This window comes from Netta rufina (assembly GCF_964035555.1).
Source record: "Netta rufina genome assembly, chromosome: Z".
Lineage (NCBI taxonomy): Eukaryota > Metazoa > Chordata > Aves > Anseriformes > Anatidae > Netta > Netta rufina.
This window is the reverse complement of record NC_140126.1, coordinates 6,024,092-6,042,154: the sequence shown is the minus strand read 5'-3', so window position 1 is coordinate 6,042,154 and position 18,063 is coordinate 6,024,092. Positions and strand designations below refer to the sequence as shown.

General features: G+C 53.8%; 1 protein-coding gene across 4 annotated transcripts in view; it reads right to left on the bottom strand.

Moving 5' to 3' along the window:
• The window catches only part of CNTFR (ciliary neurotrophic factor receptor), a gene marked incomplete at its 3' end in the record, with an annotated part of 174,833 nt that overhangs the window by 117,570 nt on the left and 39,200 nt on the right, over positions 1-18,063 (bottom strand). For 2 of the 4 annotated variants that reach the window (XM_084304802.1, XM_084304801.1), the window contains one exon: positions 12,618-12,728. Of the gene's footprint in view, positions 1-12,617; positions 12,729-18,063 lie in introns of those variants that run through there. The other 2 variants (XM_084304800.1, XM_084304799.1) reach the window with 2 other exon arrangements.

Sequence of the window (18,063 nt, the reverse complement as noted above, 5' to 3'; positions counted from 1 at the left end):
GCCCAGAATTGGGGTGCAGGCAGAGCCCAGAACCACTCATTACCCAAAGTGGTGGGAAAGCCTCCAGCACCTCTAGCCACACCAAGGTTTCCCCCATAATAACCCTAAAAATCTGAACGGGAACCAAGTCTGAAGCAAAGGAAAGACAACTCAGCCCAGCCGCACATCGCAGGCTCCAAACCAACGATTTCCCAAGCCTCATTAGGGATGATTTATGAAGGCTGACACCATCATTAACCTCTGACCATGTCCCCACTGCCTGCAGGGCACTTCGCAGCCTGCCCGGACCGTCCAGCGGCACAGTGGGTGGATGATTGCAGTTTTATCCACCCCGCCAGCACAGCTGGGTGCTCTGAGGGGGACTCGTGGCACTGCCAACCCGGCCGGGAGGAATGCACCTTCCCGAGTGCTGGCTCGGGGGACGAGCCCCGCAGGCAGGCACGGAGCAGCTTGGCATGGGCAGCGGGCACTAACAACCCAACATTTGCAACCCCATCTGGTTCTGACACGTCCATTATTCAAAGGCACTTGGCAAAGACCTTGGGCAACTCGTTGCCAGTGTCGGGGTCAGTTCACAAGCTCATGAATTCCCAAACTATTCTCTGTTTGTGCTCATAGCCGAGCAGTGAATAGGATTTTGGCAAATTTCAAGCGAGCTAGTGTTTTCTAAAAACACCTGCTTTGGAGCCTGCAAAATCCCCCAAATTTCCATCCCCATTTAAGGCACACATCTAGTCCTCCTGGAGGCTGGAATAAAATGAAAACTTGTCTGCAACTACACAGACTGACAGTACATAGCAGCCCAGTACATAAGAGTGGGAAAATTCCCTGCCTTTTAGCAATCTCCCAATTTCACGGGTGATCTTGTACCATCACAGACCCTGTGCCAGGGGTGCAAGCTTCAACTCACCCATCTCCAGTGGGGGATAAAGGCTGTCCCTAGCCCCACAGTGACACCCTGGGGCCGCACTTGCTGGGCAGGATGACAAGTGGTCCCGCTGCCACCAAGGCAGCTCTCAGGAACCTTGGAGAAGGAGTAGGAGGAGGCGCACATGTGGGAACGGGAGATGGGGCTTGCTCAGAGACAGCTCTGCGCTTTTGGCAGGGCTCGAGGGCATTTGTTTTGAAGCTGTGTTTACATGCCTTTGATCAGACGTGTTTAACTTTCCTGGTGCGTGACAGCAGCAAAACAAGTTTGATACAGGGATAATGAAACACATTGTGCGACCGTACGTGTAAACGGCTCTAACGAGGCTGCACACACCGGCCACTCAAGCTGCAGGCAGAGAGGGGGATCTGGACACAGGGGAGATGCATCACCACGATGCCAACCCCACAAGGGAAAGCACTAACCCAGGGGTTGTCCATGTGCAGTGTGCCCCAAGGAGAGGCAAAACTCCCTGCAGCATCGCGGGGAGCTCTTCCTCACCAGCTAAAGCAGGGGCACCACGCAGGGCTCAAGGCTCGCCTGCAGCAGTGCCCGAGGGCACCGGTATTGAGCTGCCCCCGGTTTTTTCAACCTGTGAGGATTTCAGCAACTCCTGAAGTTGGAGCTGCCTTTTGAGAGATGCTCGGAGAGCAAAAAAGAAAAGACAGCTTTCAGCGATGCTCCTAAAATAGCCTCTCCCTGAAATGCTACGATACACCTGGCACAATTATCAAGGACGTTTGTGCATATGTTTAGACCAACTGGACCACTAAACACCCTGCCGGCATTTCAAGCCTCCCGAGGCACTAAAAGCTTCCTCCCAGCACGCCAGGAAAGCGCACAGCGCTGCCGGCATCCTTCAGAGCAGGAGGATGGCACCGGGGCTGCGCACACAGCCGTAAGCAAAACAGCACGGGGAGCTGCTTTCCTGGCAGTGCAATGCAAAGGGCAATGCACTCTGAACTGTCCTTGGCATGGGGCAAAGCCCTAGCGCACACAGGGGCTGCTCCCACTGAGGGATCTGGAGGCAATCGTCCCGTTTTGGAGGTTAAAGGAGCTGTGGAGGAGCGTGGATGCTGAGCACGCACTGCCACCAGCTTCTGCTTGAGAGCAAACCCAAGCATATTAAATCTACCCGTGCAAATGCAGGCAGCGGGACTTTATAATACAGTCCCATGCTGACCATGCTTCAAGATGAGAGATGCCACCATTTCTCCGTGCTTAGCGCAGCAAATGACTGAAGCATGCTGGCACAAGAGGTTTCCTAATGGCATGCCACCTCGCTACGCAACCTGTCAAGCCAATGCAGGCTTGTGCAGCAGAGCTCAGTTGGCGATAGAGGGGGAAGTGAATACTCAGCTGTGATAAATATTTAACGTGCTTTTAGTCCTGAAGAAGTGTAGCACTGAGGCCATCATCCTGTAAGTGAAAACCAAGGCTGATTAATGGGGGAAGGTACTCCCATTTATGGGAGGTTAGGATCAATCCCAATTCTCAGCTATTTGTTGAATCTTTAATGCTCTTTTTCGAGAGCAGAGTTCCTTGGTGAAGGGCAGCATCCTAATAAGGCTGCTTTAACGGCACTGATGTTAAGGGGGTATAAATAAAGGCCCTCTGCGAACAAAATAATAAACAACGAGATGAAAAAGGAAGGTTTCACGTGGTCACTGCGTTTGTCTGGCTTGGAAAAACAGCTGTGAGAAGATGCTCTCTTTCCTGGAGGGTGGATTTGCCTCTTCCAGAGCCTGTCCTGCCATCACAGAGCTGAGCTCAGCATCACCCCCAGACCCTCCTGTGCCAGGCCAGAGGAGCCTGGCTGCTTGTGAAGCAAGGAAAGCTTCCCAGGCTTTCAGCAAGCAGGTGCATTAGCTATCAGCATGCCGGGAGAGAAAAAGCAGCCGAGTGACAGCAAGGAGAAGCTCACCAGCCAGGCAAGATGCACCCAGCCGGGTCCTCCTCCACCACTCCCTTGCGTTTGCAGCCCAACAGCCTGTGCTTGATCCTTCCACCTGCCTCCCTTCCTGCTGGGAAGATCTCCCCCACTTCTTCCACACCTCAGCCCTCTTCTCAGCCCGGCAGTTTCACCACCTCGTGCTCCACCTATTCCCTCTCTGCAGCAAGGTGGCCCTATGCCATCATCCATCTCAGCAGCCGAGACAAACCCCCCACCTCTGCCCTTTTACAGGTCTCAACCACATCCCCTCTCGTGCTCTCTCCAACATCCCCCTCCAGATGCTCTCTGTGCTCTCCAACACCCATCCCCCTTTCTGCAGATCACCCAGCACGAACAGACACCTTGCATTTACAAGTCACATCCTGAGGGCGCATCAGCGAGAGCATCCCCATTTGCCCCTTTTTAGGGGCAAATTTAGGGGCACCATCCCACATCTGTCTGCTCCCATGCCCATTTCCCCTAAGAAACTGACCCCTTCTGCTTGGCTCCACCTCACCACACAGCAGGGACCAACCTGCCACCGGCCAACAAAACCCTCCCTGTGCCCCCCTGCTCACTCACCATCTCTCCCTCACCAGCACAAGGCGCGGAGGCTAGGCCACAGCCACAAGCCTGGTAATGAAGATGAAGAGCCAGGCAGCCTGGCCACCCCTCCCCAGCTGCCCGTGCCTTTCCGCTTGCATTATTCCTCCTGCTGCCACTTGTCTGAATCAGCATCAGCTCCTTCCCAGCCACGAGCACCCACGCTGCTCCTCTTGCCTGCAGACCGTGTTCAGGGTGAAGAGGCCAAGGGAGGCACAGAAGGGATGAGGAGGTGAGCTAGGAAATGCAGAAGAGTAGGGACAAAGGGTTCACTATAGAGGGGAGTCCAAAGATGCCCGGTGTAGGATCCCATGCTCACTGGGGGCTGGCACATCCCTGCTGAGCCCCACGGATCGGATCCAGTATCAGCTCAGTGATGGGAGCTGAGCAGCAGTGCTGGCTTCTCCCCAGGGTGCAGGGGACACATGGGTCCTGCCACCTCGAGGTGGGAGTCCGGAGCTTGCCCAGCTCTCAGAGCCTTGCATCCTCCTCCACCCTGCAAGGGGACCAAATTCAAAACCTCTTCAGGAGGAACAAGGTGATGAGGAAAGTGCCACGCATCTGCCCTTGCTATCTGGCACACCTCAAACATAACTCCCCAGGTTATCACAAGACCTGCAGAGGGATGCTATGAGCTGTTCTCTGCCTGAGCTCAGCACACTGCCCTGGGCATGCTCAGCACCTTCCTCCTCACCATCCCAGCAAAAGGCAGGGATGCTCACCTGCATCCCACAGGCTGGCAGAGAGGAGCTGCCATGCAAACCAGTGCCACTAGGATGAAAATCGGAACTGGAGAGGAGCAGCTGCATCCCCAGAGGGACAGGATTACATCCAACTGCCCTGCAGGACTCCACATACCTGCTGCCAGGCCGGACAGACTGACCGCATAGCTCTGCCAAGCAGAAGGATGCTCCCAGCGCAGGGAAGGCACAACCAAGCCCTAGTCCTCAGCCAACCCACCCAGGTGCCCTGGCTTCTCTCCCCAAGCCAGGAGAGCCTCCAGCAGAGCCAGGCAGCCGGGAGGATGATGGAGACAGGGCTGCTGTTGTTTACAGGCCGCTGGCAATGGCGCTGCGCACCCCGCATCCCTCCCCCAGCCAGGAGCCAGCTCCAAGAAAGGAAATTACACGAGCCAGAAGGTTTGATGGAATGAGCCCATTGGGCGGCTTGAAGATAGCTATTAATGGAGAGCTTTCTCTAATTGCTTTTGTATAATCTGGGGCTGCTAGGCGGAACTGGGTAATAAATGAAATCCAATTACATTTTCTCTCAGTATTTATTTTATTAAGTAGAATTCATCAGCTGATGAAGGGCCCCTCGAGGTAATGGCTCATGACCTAGTGGAAGGCACTTTTTTTTTTTTTAATTATTATTATTTTCCCCACTTGGGGAAGCAGATAATTCAGTTCCCCAGCAGAGGCAGACTGCTCCCCCCCTACATCCTCGCAGGATGGGCAGGTCCCGGGGCAGGGGTCACCAGGCAGAATGGTCACAGGGTGCCCAGGACCCACACTGCTTCTCCAAGCAGCATCCTACTGCTTGGAGGCCTGATGAGCACAATAGACAATCAAACCTCACCTTCATAGCACTGGGCAAAAAAAGAGATGGATCAGTGGTGCACAGCTTGCATGGTGTGGTCCAGAGTGATGCAGCAAAGATTACTCCCTCTGGGATGGAGCAAGGTTCAGTGTCTTTTGGCCCGTGTCTGCTTTACTGGAGGCTGCAGATTTTGGTGCCAGCACCATTTCCCTTGGATCAATGTGCTGAACAGGGCAGTGCTTTAGCTTACAAACTTTGGGCTAATAGAGGATGCGCTTGGCTACGACCCAACAAGCTGTGAGCACCACGAGCTCAGCTCCATCAATCCCTGCTCTGTGCTCCAGCACGTCCATAAGGACCAGCCTCATGCTGCCCTGCAACAAGGGACCCAAACCATCCTTGGGAAAGGAGCAGTGCCTTAAGGACACCAAAAGCATTAGCCCTGCAGGGATGCACCCAGCCAAGCCTTGTGCCACTGCTCAGATGGTAATGCCAGAGGACAGGGCATGCTGGTGAGATTTAGTGGTGGCATCGCTGTGATGCACTCTGACAAGGATTTGGGGGAAGGCAGAGGTGGCACTGCTGGAGCACAAAACCCAGACACTGACACCAGGGTCCTTCTTTGCGGACAGGGCAGCAGAAAAACCCCAGCACAGCGCTGGTTGGGAGCAGAGCACGAGGTCTTTGCTCAGTTGTCCAAGCTCCAGCTGGCATCCCCATGGGGCCAGGGTGGTTGGTTTGGCACAAGCCCCTTCCTCCTCTTCTCGCAAGCAGAAACGTGGCTGTTGGCCTTTTCTTCACCCCTCTTCTCACCCAGGTACTGACTGGCGCTGGCCCCTGCTCCCAGCCCTCGCGCTGACATCAGCGGCTCGCCCAGCCCTCCCTGCCACCTTGTCATACAAGCGATTTATCACCCGCCAGTGAGCACTCGTTACAGACGACAGACTCCAGCCTCCATTAATTAATGGGAAATACTTACAGAGGCATACACACATGCACAAATCTGTCTGAGCGATTTCCTACAGCACCTACCACGAGCGCAGGCGAGGGGAGCGGTGGCAGAGGTAGCAAAGCCCCAGGCGGCACAATGCAAAAAATCGACACAGCCGGGCAAAAACAAGGCACGGGGGTGGCAGGGAGAGCAGGATTTATTTCCCTCAGCTAGTAAGAAAGTGGCCCTTGGCAGTCCAACATGGTTCAGCCCGCAGATGAGTGTCACCGAACAAAACCCCAGGCTGAGCCCTCGCAGAAAATAAAAGCAGTGATGGTTCACGGCGAGCCCTGCTCCCCCGCGCCACTGCAGAAGCCACGCATGGAGGGTGAGGAAAAAAAAAAAAAAAAAAGGGTTTCGGAGGGATCTTCTGAAGCCTGTCTGGCTTTTTGATTGTGGAAGAAAACCTAAAACCGGTTTGAAATGAGATCTAAACACTGTGTCAAAACCCAGCGCTTGATCTTTTTCACAAGTGGGCTTTTACTTTCTTCAGCTGAGGCTATTTGCCAAACACAACATAGAAACACAAGCTATTCCTGTTAATCCAAAGCTATTTTTCACCAAATATGCGATTCATCTGAAACCTTTCTGCCCAGCTCTGCTTTAGGAAAAGCTATCTGCTGAGCCGCCCAGGCAGGATTTATGCTCAAATGAGCATTCATGAGTAACAAACTGGATTCATAGAGAAACACATCATCAATAAATCTGTCAGTCACTTCTCCTGCCCTCAGCACGGGGCTGAAACCCCGAGTAACTACTCAGCACTTCGTCAACCTTTACTCCAGCAAAGTCTGGGCAGGAGACCTCAGGATTTAGCCTATTGATTGCTTACCATTGCTTGCGATGCCCCATGTAGGTTAGCGATGCTCCCTTCAAGCAAGATTAAATACCTGGCTTACAGCACTGGAATTCGGGGGAATAGATATACTTTTATTTTAACCAGCACAGGAATACACGCATCAAATTGCCCCATGCAACAGCCCATGGTGGTGCAAGGGCAAGCCGAGCCCCTGCCTCACTGCCAGGCAGGGCAGCACGCAGCGATGCTCCCCCCTTGGGCTGTCGTAGCGTGCCCCAGGGCTGTAGCAGCACATTTCTGCCTGTTAAAAGCATTTTTGTCTCTGGCTCCAGAGCCTCTGCATCTCTCTCCTCGCCGCCGGTAGAGTTTTGTTGCAAGAACAATGGAGTGACAGCTTCCCGGCAGCACCGAGTCGCATCCCCGGCTCAAAGGCAGCCTTAATACCTCGCTGCTCCCGAGCCTTTCAGTTTTCACGTTCGTTTGAAGTTAAGCTGATCTAACTTTGGGCGAGTGGGTGCAGACGGAGGCGCTGAACCGAAGCGTGGCGCAGCGGGGCTGCCGTGGGCGCTCAGCAGCGGGGCCGACACCGCTCCAGCCGAGGGACGACGTGCACCACCCGTCTTCCCCAGGCAGCAGTGAGCATATTAAAAATGTTATAGGATATATAAGATAGACAGAAGCAAGCTTCCTATCCCATCAAAGGGCATGCCTGAGACGTTGCTGCCAATGCTTGAGCTGGGATTCAGCAGCCCTGGGCAGAAGGGAGCTTTGACAAAAGGAGGTCTGCTGCACACCTCGGAGGAGGCAGGTGGGTTTGCTCCATATGACAGCAGTTATGGGAGGTTTTTGCTGTTTGCTGGTGTATAGCTAAGTGCAAAGACCACCCCACAATACCCTTCAGGCTAGGGATGGAGCATACTTCAAAGGGAGATGAAATCTTACTTCGTGAGGATGCTTCTCCCTGCAGTTACCAGCACCTAGGACAAGGAAAAAATGCCCTCACCTGCTAAAACCCTGCCATTCCTCCAGAAAAACGCACCCCACAGAAGCACACAGCAGCTCAGGAGGGGTGGAAATCTAGGTTTTACAGCATCTCCACCCAGACACGTGCCCGACCACCAGGCTGGGAGCGTGCCACTGCCCCGGCCCCGTGGCACACCTGTGCCGCTGGAGGTGCAGGCACACGTGTGGAGGTGGCACGCCGATTTCCCAAGCTTCGCCCACGCAGCTCGCTGGTTTCTGAAGCGTGCCCGCCTCCCGCCTCGCTTTATTTCTGCCTCGTGCCCAGCCTCCCCCCCCCCTTCTCCTCTGGGTACTCCTCCTGCTGCCGTTTGTTCCTGTCCTTTATGGCCCTGCCTGCTGTCACTCGCGTAACCTTGCCTGTTTGGTAATTTGTGGCAATAAAGTGTCACTGTGGGGAAAAAATACAGCATCCCAGCGGCATATAAATCTCTGATCCATAAATTGTGCAGGCCCCACGTGCGTGCCCCTCCTTTTTTTTTTTTTTTTTATGTAAGCGCAACGATTTAGGGCAAGGGGAAGAAAAAAAAAAGAGCCAGCAATGTGATCTTAGTGAAGGGCAGCACTGAGCCGTCCTCGTTAGGGGCTGTAATGAATGCCGAGGGGCTGGTGTGTGTTGTAAATTGCCCTGGAGCAGAGTGGTCCCTGGCACAGGCTGCCTGGAGCTGTCCTGCTGTCAAAAAAAAAGAGTGGGTCCCCACCAGCGCCCCTTCCCCTTGCAGAAGAGGGGACCTGTGAGGACATGGGGCAATGCAGCGGGTCCCTGCTTTGCACAGAGCCCAGGCTCAATGGGCAGCTCCCATACCAGATGTGCCCCACATCTGTGTCACCACTGCTCTGTGGGGCAGAGCATCCCACATTTACCTCCGGGAGCTGAGACCCTCAGCGGCTGTACACGTGTTTTCAGAGGGAGTGCTGCCCCTGCTGCTGATGGTTGCTTCTTTTAATTGGAAAACACTGTTTGCCTCCATTAGAGCCCTCATTTGCCAAATGATTGTCACGGTCACGCTGCAGCTGAGCAGTAAAAAGCCACCTCCAGCACTCCGGCTGCCTCTTGCCCCAGCTCCTGTGCCAGACCCCACAAGCCATCCCTCTGCCACAGCCATCAGGGTCTCACCTGCCACCCATCACACACAATAGCAGAACGCCTTGCATTAAAGCCTCCTCCTCACACTGACATCTTTCTGGACATCTATGGCCCACCTGAGCAGCTAAGTAACATGCCTGCGAATATAAACAACCCTGAGAATGAACATTCCCAAGACAGATAGCTTAGGGAAGTGTCATCACCAGTTGAAAGCCCATATGTGGTTTTGTTACAAAGGTATCTGCTTCCTGTCTTCCCCACTCGTCAAAGGAATATATGGGCAGAGCGAAGCAGCACCCTGGAGACAGGCTAACACCGAGCGGAGAGCAAGGGATGCTCGGAGCGCTCTGCAGAAACCGTGCAGGTGAACACATTATGGACACCGTGGGGAGGAGAAGCCTCCCTCCTCCCAGGCTCAGGAACAAGGCAGCTGATCAAGAGGATGGGTTGAAATACACAATCAGGTGTTGGCCCCCACACCTGCCCACAAGCCACTGAAGCTTGAAAAAAAATAAAAAAAAATAAAAAAAATAGCACTTGCTGCAAAAACTCCAGCCCACCACCATGGCATCATGTGTTGTGCCACCTTGTAATACTGCTCCTCGTTCGGGGAGCCCCAGCACAAGATGCTAAGCAGAGAAAATCTAGCAGAGGTCACTGAGTTGGCTGGGGGAGTTATTGAGAAGACTGAACTGGGCTCTTCACAGCGATGTGTGGCGACAGAAGGAGAGGCAGCGGGGTGAAGCCGAAAGAAAAGGCTCCCACTGGATGCAAGGAGAAGCTTCTCCCCATCTCGAGGGCCACAAGCAGGGGAACAGTGGCATTCTTCCCACCTTTTAGGCAGGTCCCTCTTCAGAGGAAGGACAAAGCCCACAGGCGACCGAGCCAGCAGAAGCAGCAGCACCGTGGGCTGCCGGAGGGATCCACCTCAGCCAGAAGGGAGAACAGATTCCTCTTCAGACCTCTGACAAGTGCCACTAAACACTCCCCAACTGCATAACCAAGCGACAGCACCAGAGCTTTGGCAAGACATCTGTCCATCTATAAATAGCGCTCCGCCGCCTGTCCTTATCGCGGGGCTTTGATGCGTTTGGGGAGAGCATTTTTTTTTTCCCCTCTCTGCCGAGTCCCAGGCAGCACAGATAATGGGCTTGCATCGATCCAGCTCAAGTATTACTAAACTTCCTACTATCGTGGCAGCGTGCCAGCCCCAAAGAGGACAAGAGAACATGTGTCTGCTCAGAGCCAACCACAAGGAGCAGGCAGAAAATTGCTTCAGACTTGGAAAAAAAAAAAAGAAAAAGAAAAAAAAAAGAGGTGCTTTTTGCAGATTTGTAGATCAATCTACAATGTATTTTAGAGGTTTAAGAAAAGTCAATAGAAACAAGATATATCATTGCTGCACAAGAGCCCAAGAAGTATTTTTATTTACGCTGCCACGAGTGCTCTGCTGCAGGCTCGCTCTCCTGCTGCTCCCTGACGTGGTCATGCATTGCTTCCCCAGCATCAACGACGAGGCCAGAGGCTCTTTTTTCCCTGCCGTGGGTTCCCCAGCCCTTCAGTTGTACCTGGTTGGGGTCTGATACATCCCACGAGCATCACAGCCATACCTTGTGCCTGTGAGCAGGCAGGCATGGGCAGCCTCACTGCCACGCTGACCTTGTGGGATTTTTGGGGGTACACCCTCAGTGACACCACATGTGCACTTGTGTATAAGCATGTACTTATGGTGCAATGGCCTACCCTCTGTAAATTCATCCCCAGGAATGTCACAGGCTTGTCCCTCCCACGGATCCATCTGTCGTGCACCCACCCTTGCACCAGGGTGGCACAGCACAGGGAAGCCTTGCACGAGCCTCCCTGCAAGCCCTCTGCCCTTCAGCTCCACCACAGAGCACTGTAAGGTACTCAGAGCTTTTTCTCCCTTGCTTTTATTATTATTAAATGAGCCACATGATGTGCCTTATTAAACCAGACCTAGATCACGGCTGCCCCTCCCTAGGCCCTCGGCAACACACTAGCCATTAAGCACGCAATTAGCGCGCATCCACAAATCCGCACGCGTCGCCCTAACGAGCCTCCAGGCAGCGGGTCCCGCTGGACCCGGCCACAGCCATTGCTGAGCCTCACGAGGCCCGAAAAGCCCTCTCTTTCAGAGAGGGGAGGATAATATGTGTCTGAACTGGAGGAGCTGCTCACGCGTCGGTGACAGACAGGGCATGCTGAGGATGCCTGGCTCAAGAGACGTGCCTGCCCCGGAGCCCAGCCTGTGCCATGGGAAAATGGGTCAGCCCTCAGCCCTCCCTGCAGCCTGAAACACATGCGAAAATGCAAACAGCATTCCCATATCCCACCCGAGTCCCCTACCCGCTCCCCTGGGACCTGCGTGCCTCCAAACCCCTTCCCATCCCTCTGCCAGGCACAAGCTGCTCCGACAGCACATCAGCAGGGCCGGGCTTTTATTCCTCCGCTGCCGCGTACGGGCGGGCGCCAGGGGACGTATCATTCAGCAAAGCCAAGGAAGCAACAAGCAGCGTTAACCATTAGCATGTGTGCACAGAGACCCCTAATAAACTCTTTTTTTTTTTTTCCCTCGCTCCCATCTGCTTTGCTCTGGGCCACTAAATCCAATTCAGCAGAGCTCGGAGCTTGTAACGATGCTGCGACACATTTGTCAGATCCCCGACTAGACCCATGGCTAATTTTACAACGCTAATTTATCTCACCATATTACATCGCTTTCATTTCATCCCCCCAGATCCCATTACTGCCAGCGTACCTTGTAGCCGGCGTGTAATAGTAATTGGTATTATTAGCGACGTACCCTCCTCGAGCTGCTCTCTATTTGCGAGCGGCACAGAGACCTGCTGGCAGGTCAAGGATGAGGAAGGGCTCCTTACCCCACACAGCTCCACCAGTGTCACTCCCAGGCAATGCTTATGGCTGAGTTTTGCTGCCCACTCCCTGCTGTGATCCTTCAGGTGCTGTCTGCCCCTGGGGATTTTAACCTTGAGCTTGTTTCAGTGCCCGCATCCAGCCTCGCACATATTTGCATTTGTGTCCTTGCCTGGGGCTCTGGGGACAGTGATTTGGCTGATTCAGAGCAAAAGGGGCTGCAAAACGTCCCTGGAAAATGGGATGCAGGGAAAAGGGTAGCGGAACCAGGCAATGAGGGCTCCTGACAATCTGTTTTGGTGAGGTTTCCCCTCCTCGGTGCGAGCTATTGCATTTCCAAGATCAGTGTAATTAAAACCACGCAGTTTTAGCTAAGTGGGAGGCTGCACTAGTCAAACGGTGACAATTTCCCATTTAAGACGTCCTTGCCTGGCATTTATGGACTTGTTAAATTTTAATTCATCATTCTCATTTTTCAAGCCCAGCAGCAGCGAGCACCAGCTTCCCAGCCCTTACAAGGCTCAGCGGGACATGGGTGCCCGAACATAGTTCCTCCCTGTGCTTAGGAGAAGACCCCAAGCCTGTCCAAACGTGATACTGGATTATCACAGCCCCACACAAAGCACGTATGTAAGATGGGACAACCCCTTGACCACAACCAGTGGCTGTGGTGCTTTCCTAAGGGGACACAGCCCTGCAGCACCGCTGGAGCAGAGCCAGGAAAGCTGGGCACACCGAGGACGCTGCACCCCTCCAATGCCGCTTACATGTGAACTGAGGACAGGTAACACAGGTAAGCAAGCGTTTTAATCCACCTCTCACCTCTCCACCGGTCCAGACTCCTGGGGACGTCCCCAATTTCTCATCAAAGTCCGTGGGATCCTTCTGGGTGCTCGCGACCGGCCGACCCTCGCCGCTCAGATTCGTGAGTTTCTGCAACAAAGCAAAAGAGAAAGGCTGTCAGGTCATCGGGTGCAGCTCTGTGTGTGCTTCAGGAAACCACCACGGGATGGAGGCATTTGATTCCCAGCCCTAGAAGCCACAGGTAAGCAGTGTCAACACAAAGCCAGGTCAGATGTAGAGCCCTCCCTCGTGAGCATCCCAGCCCAGATCCAAAGCATGCATCCGCCTCATTATTTTGATTTACTTAATTATTTTGATTTAGAGGCATTAAATGGGAGGGGGATGAATATGACAGCTTGGGGCATCTCTAATCATCCCTAAAGGAAGACAGCAAAAGTCTCTGGCCACAGCAGCGCAGCAGCACTCAAACATCAGCCCAGCACCCAGACATTTGCTCACAAGTTCCTGAGCCCTAATCCCACAAAGCCTCACACACAGAGGCCAGAGCTGCTGAGCCCAAGCCTGTGAAGAGGAAAAGCACGCACACCTTTGTGGCACAGACGCCCAGGAGCACAAACAGGCGAGAGACTTTGTGCTGCACCCGATGTGCTGCCTAGTGAGGTGGAGTCTGGGGCATTACTGTAACCACTGGTGCCTTGGGTGATGGCAGCAAATATGCTTTTTGTGTTAGACAAACAAATTATCAGCCGAGATCTGGGCTCATTATCTAGCTCTTGTGGCTGAGCTTGTTTTGTTTCCCCCCTCCTTTTTAAACACTTAAAGAAAAAAATAACAAACAAACAAAAAAAAAAAGAGTCCTACGGTTCTGCATTATTAAAAATGAAAAATACAAGGAGCCAAACTCCACTGGCAAGAGGAGAGTCTCAGAGTCGCTCCTGCGGAGACGTTTTCCCATGGGCGACTGCAAGCCTGGAACACGACGTGCTTTAATTAGCACCCGAGCTGATGAGCTCCGCCAGAGCCCGCCGCGGGACCCCATCCAAACCAGGCAGGAGGATGCTGCAGAAACCCAAACTGCAGCCCCTACCCACCCCCAGCCAGCCATGAAACCCAAATAAACAAATAACACCCCCACCCAAAAAAGAAAAACCTCCGCTGGGCGCCTGATTGAGAAACCCTCATTTGCAAAGCGATGGGAAATAATTAAAAAGTTTTCCCAGAGCTTAAAGAGGAGGAAAACGGACCGTTTGTCACGGCGGCAGCGCGCAGCGCACCGCAATTTATCACGCTTGTCAGGTGTCAGCCACCGAGAAATTTAACTCCAGCTGCCCCGGGCCGGACCCCCGCGACACCCCATCACTCACAGACCGCCCTGCCTGCACCCCGAGCTGACAGGAGAACGGTGAGGAGGGGAGAGGGCCCCTCTCCGCTGAGCTTTTCTTGGTCTTCGCTGCCCACGCAACTTGTATTTCAATTTTTTCTTATGCCAGAGAAGGAGCAGAGCAGAGGAAGCCAGGGCAAAGCAAGCAGGGATGCTGCTGCATCGCTACCTGGGCTGTCTCTATCACTTGGCAGGGATGAGGACAAGGCTGTAGGATGGGGCACCCATGGGTGCTGCAGCCTCTGCTCAAGATGCAGGGATGCTCCTCGTGCAGGCACAGTGCATTACGCTGTTGGAAAGGTCAATTTCACAGCACCTTGGCTGAGAGATGTCCCTGGGATCTGTGTGCACCTTGAGGACGGACACCTCCTGGTGGGACAAGCAGGGCCCGCAGCCCAGCTTTCTCTATGGAAGAGCCTTTCAAGACCCCAATCAGGGCCTTTAAATTGGGGTCAAACTCAGGTTTTGGAGGAATCCAGCATGTCCAAAGCTGGTCTGCAACTGAAGAACCTGGCTCATGGCACGAGCCCCTAAAAACAGGGGACAGCCCTGACCACAGCACAGGCAGTCTCATGTAGGGTGCAAACAGCAGCACAGAGCAGGGACAGTCCTGAGGTCCCCCCAGGTCACCCAGGACGCAGTGTCCCATGGTGAGGACACATCACCAAGGTGACACCTGCTGGATAGGGGCTGGCAGGGCTGTCCCCAGCCTGTCCCCACAGCTCACACCCTTGCTTCGGCCACGGCCATAGAAATGAGATATGTTAGGAGAACACAGTGGAAAAGCAGTGATGCTAAACCAGGTCCCTCCTGCAAAACCCCCAAGGAAGGCCAGCACCCCTTGCACATACCTAGCTGCTGATTTTAGGGAGAAACAAGAAAAAAGAAAAAAAAAAAAAAAAAAGCATTTTTACAAAAAAATGAAGTCTCTCCTATCCTCCCCATCACCAGCATAAATCAGGGCCATGTGGATCAGGCATCGACGAGTTGTTCACACCGCCAGGAGGACCCCCCAGTTTCCCATCCTCGGAGCATCCCACGCGGCAGGCAGAGCGCGGGCTTTGCGCTCCCCCTTGCTGGGAGGGGAGCGGATCCTGCCGGGGAGCGGAGCAGCGAGCTCCACAGACACGCTATATATAATACACCCACTCGCAGCTTGGCGCAGGGAAGGTGGATTTTCGTGGCGTCAGCAACAAGCAGATCCCCCACACCTGGCCGGGAGCGTTCCCGACAGCGATCCGGCCCGGTCTCATGGCGCAAAGGTACTAGAGTTTCTTCAGTACTAGAATTTTTTTTTGTTTTTTTTTAAGCTACGGATAAAGTAATGCCTTTTTCTCCCCCCAAAGCGCGTTCTGAGAGCAGCTTAAAACCCTTTTTGCTAAATTTTTCCAAAAAAAAAAAAAAATCAGCCGGAGGCAGAGACATGCAAAGTTTCAGTCCAAATGGTTAAAGGCTGGCGTAGTTTCAAGCAACTGAAGACAGGGGCTTATAATCAGAAGTGTCAGGCAACCTTAATTATATTATTTCCTGAAGGAAATAGTTTTCCCTGCCGAAGTCCAGAAGTTATTAAAAAAAGTTGACCTCACTGGAACCAATCAAGATGGAGACAAGAAGCCTGTGATGGATTTTTAAGGCAGGCAAGTTCACGCATCTGTGTTTCTGGAGGCTGGGGGCGTCCAGGTTCTTTGGACAGGTGTTCCCAGACAAGCCCGGCCCTGTGAGATGCCCATGGCCAGCATACAGGATGCAGGCTCCAGGCAGGGCCACATGGGTGCCCCCCCTGCACCCCAGGGTGCTCGCCTGTGCCCCAGCAAGAGCTTTGCCGAGACAAGGGAAGAAAAACAGCCGGCCGCTTTGTAGCTGTCAGGAACATGCAAGCTTTTTGTCCATCTCTTCCCCCATGCCCATAAGTAAAAGCGACAGCAACTTTATTTAGGACTTCTCGCCCTCCCCTCTTAACTGGAAGAAGCAAAGAGCGAAATAGCTCAAAGGCAGCAGGGGAGGGAGATGCTGGAGGTGCAGCTGGGGTTGGTTTGGCTGTGGCAGCCCTCGTGCTCCTGAGACCTGCAGCTCCTCATCCCCTCAGCATGCCCTTCCCTGCCCCTCCAGGTGCAGAAACCCCATCCCCAACCCCGCTGCCCCCATCACCTCCCAGGAACTGGCGGGGAGGCTCACGCATCTGGAGGCAGTCAGAGGCGGAATAGCTGCTTCCCCTTTCCTGCCGAGACTGGGATGCACCCTCCAAATAATCCAGAGGAGAAAGTCACCTGCTTCCCCCAACACACAGCGTTCAGACGCATAGCACTGGCCCCAAAACACAGCTCAGCCCCATGTAGCTCCCTATCACGGCTGAGCGGTGGATGCAGCATCTCCACCAGCATGCACCTGGAGCTGGCTGCTTCAGCTACAGCCTCCAAGGAGCCTCTTGCAACTCAGGAAAAGGCTCCTAAAACCATGGAAAGTCTCACAATAAGAGAAGGGGAAGCTGAGCTGGCCCCAGGCAGTGCCCCAGCCCAGGGGAGCACAACCAGGGCTGGTTTTGGCAGGTCCCCCAGTTCCCCGCAGCATCTCCCAGCAGCACAGCACCTCGTGTATCACAGTGGTACTGCAACGGGCTGAACACACACACGCTCTTTTCAACCTGCATCCTGCTTGCACCGCTGCTGAACCAGAGCTGAGCCCCACGCAGGAATCCAGCCCCCAACAGGGGCTGCAGGGCTGATGCTGCCTGCACCACGGGGACAATTCCCAGGTGCTCAGGAGCTGTGCTGGAGCCGTGCCGTGCACCAAAACCCGCACACACCGGGCTGGTAGGAAGAGTGCTGCCCACCCGACGAGGCTCGGGGTGGAGGCTGCGTGCAGCTCCCTGGGGAGAGAGGCTGCGAGTGACCTCATGGGTTTCTTCCACCACTGCCGTGAGTCACAGAGCAGTGACAGGCCATTTGTCAGCACCGGTGGCATCATCGCCAATCTCATTTCTGAGCAGACATCTGACCTTGCTCGCATCCCCGAGACCCGTGTTACCGCACGGCTCAGGCAGCCTCCCGGCAGCTCCCAGGGGATGCAAAGCGAGGCCATCGGGGGCCAGGCTGTGACACAGCCTGATCCTGACTCAGGATGCACAAAGATGGAGCCTTCAGCTGTGGGATGAGTGCAGGGGGTTGTGGGCTTGTCCCCAGTGCTGTGTTTCCCCCAGCCAGCTCCCAAGCAGGGTCTCCCATCCCAAGCACGGAGCTCAGTTATGGAGAAGGGAGATGTGTCCCCGGAAAGGGAAGCCCAGGCTTTGTCTCAATCTCAAGAAAGGAAAAAAAAAACACCCCTTTTTCCTATAGCATCCTGTGTTTCACCTCCATCTGTTGAACCCCCTGAGGTGTTGGGTGCAATCTGTGGTATGAACTGCTGCACCCAGACCTCCTCCACAGACAACCATGACCCCGGCTGAATTTCAGCCCAGATCTGCTCAACGAGATGAGACAAAATCCAAACACAGCTCAACCCTGCATTTCTGAGAAGAGCTAGCACCTGTGTCCTGCAGAATAGATGAGCCATGCCCTGGGGCCGGCATCTCCCTGCCCCCAGCCAGAAGATGCCAGCGTGCAAATCTGCCACACGACTTACACTTGGACACCAGAGGCAGCTCCAGTCCTCATGCCCTGGAAAGGACGCTGAGTTTGCACAGGGAAACGCACACGGGCAGCCTGCCACTTGAAAGATGGCCATGGGAGAGGCAGGACACCCGAGCCAGTCTCATGCTCTTATTTCTCCTAAGAGCAACGAATTAAAATGACATGGGACTAGGAAAAGACATACTTGGTTAAGACGAAGAAATCATTGCCATTAAACATCATTAGAATAATATGCCCAGAAAGCTTCATAAAAGGAGATATCATATGATTGAATGCTCTCCAGACCCTCATTTCACACAGACCCAAAACACCAACCAAGAGTCTCTTGTAAAATCCAACTCTCACAACTTTCTGAAGGCTTTTTGTGGATTTTGTTTGGCTGTGGTTGTTGGTATTTTTTATTTTTTTTTATTTTTATCCTGAGGAGCTTTTTGGGTTTGCAATTGAAACTACAATT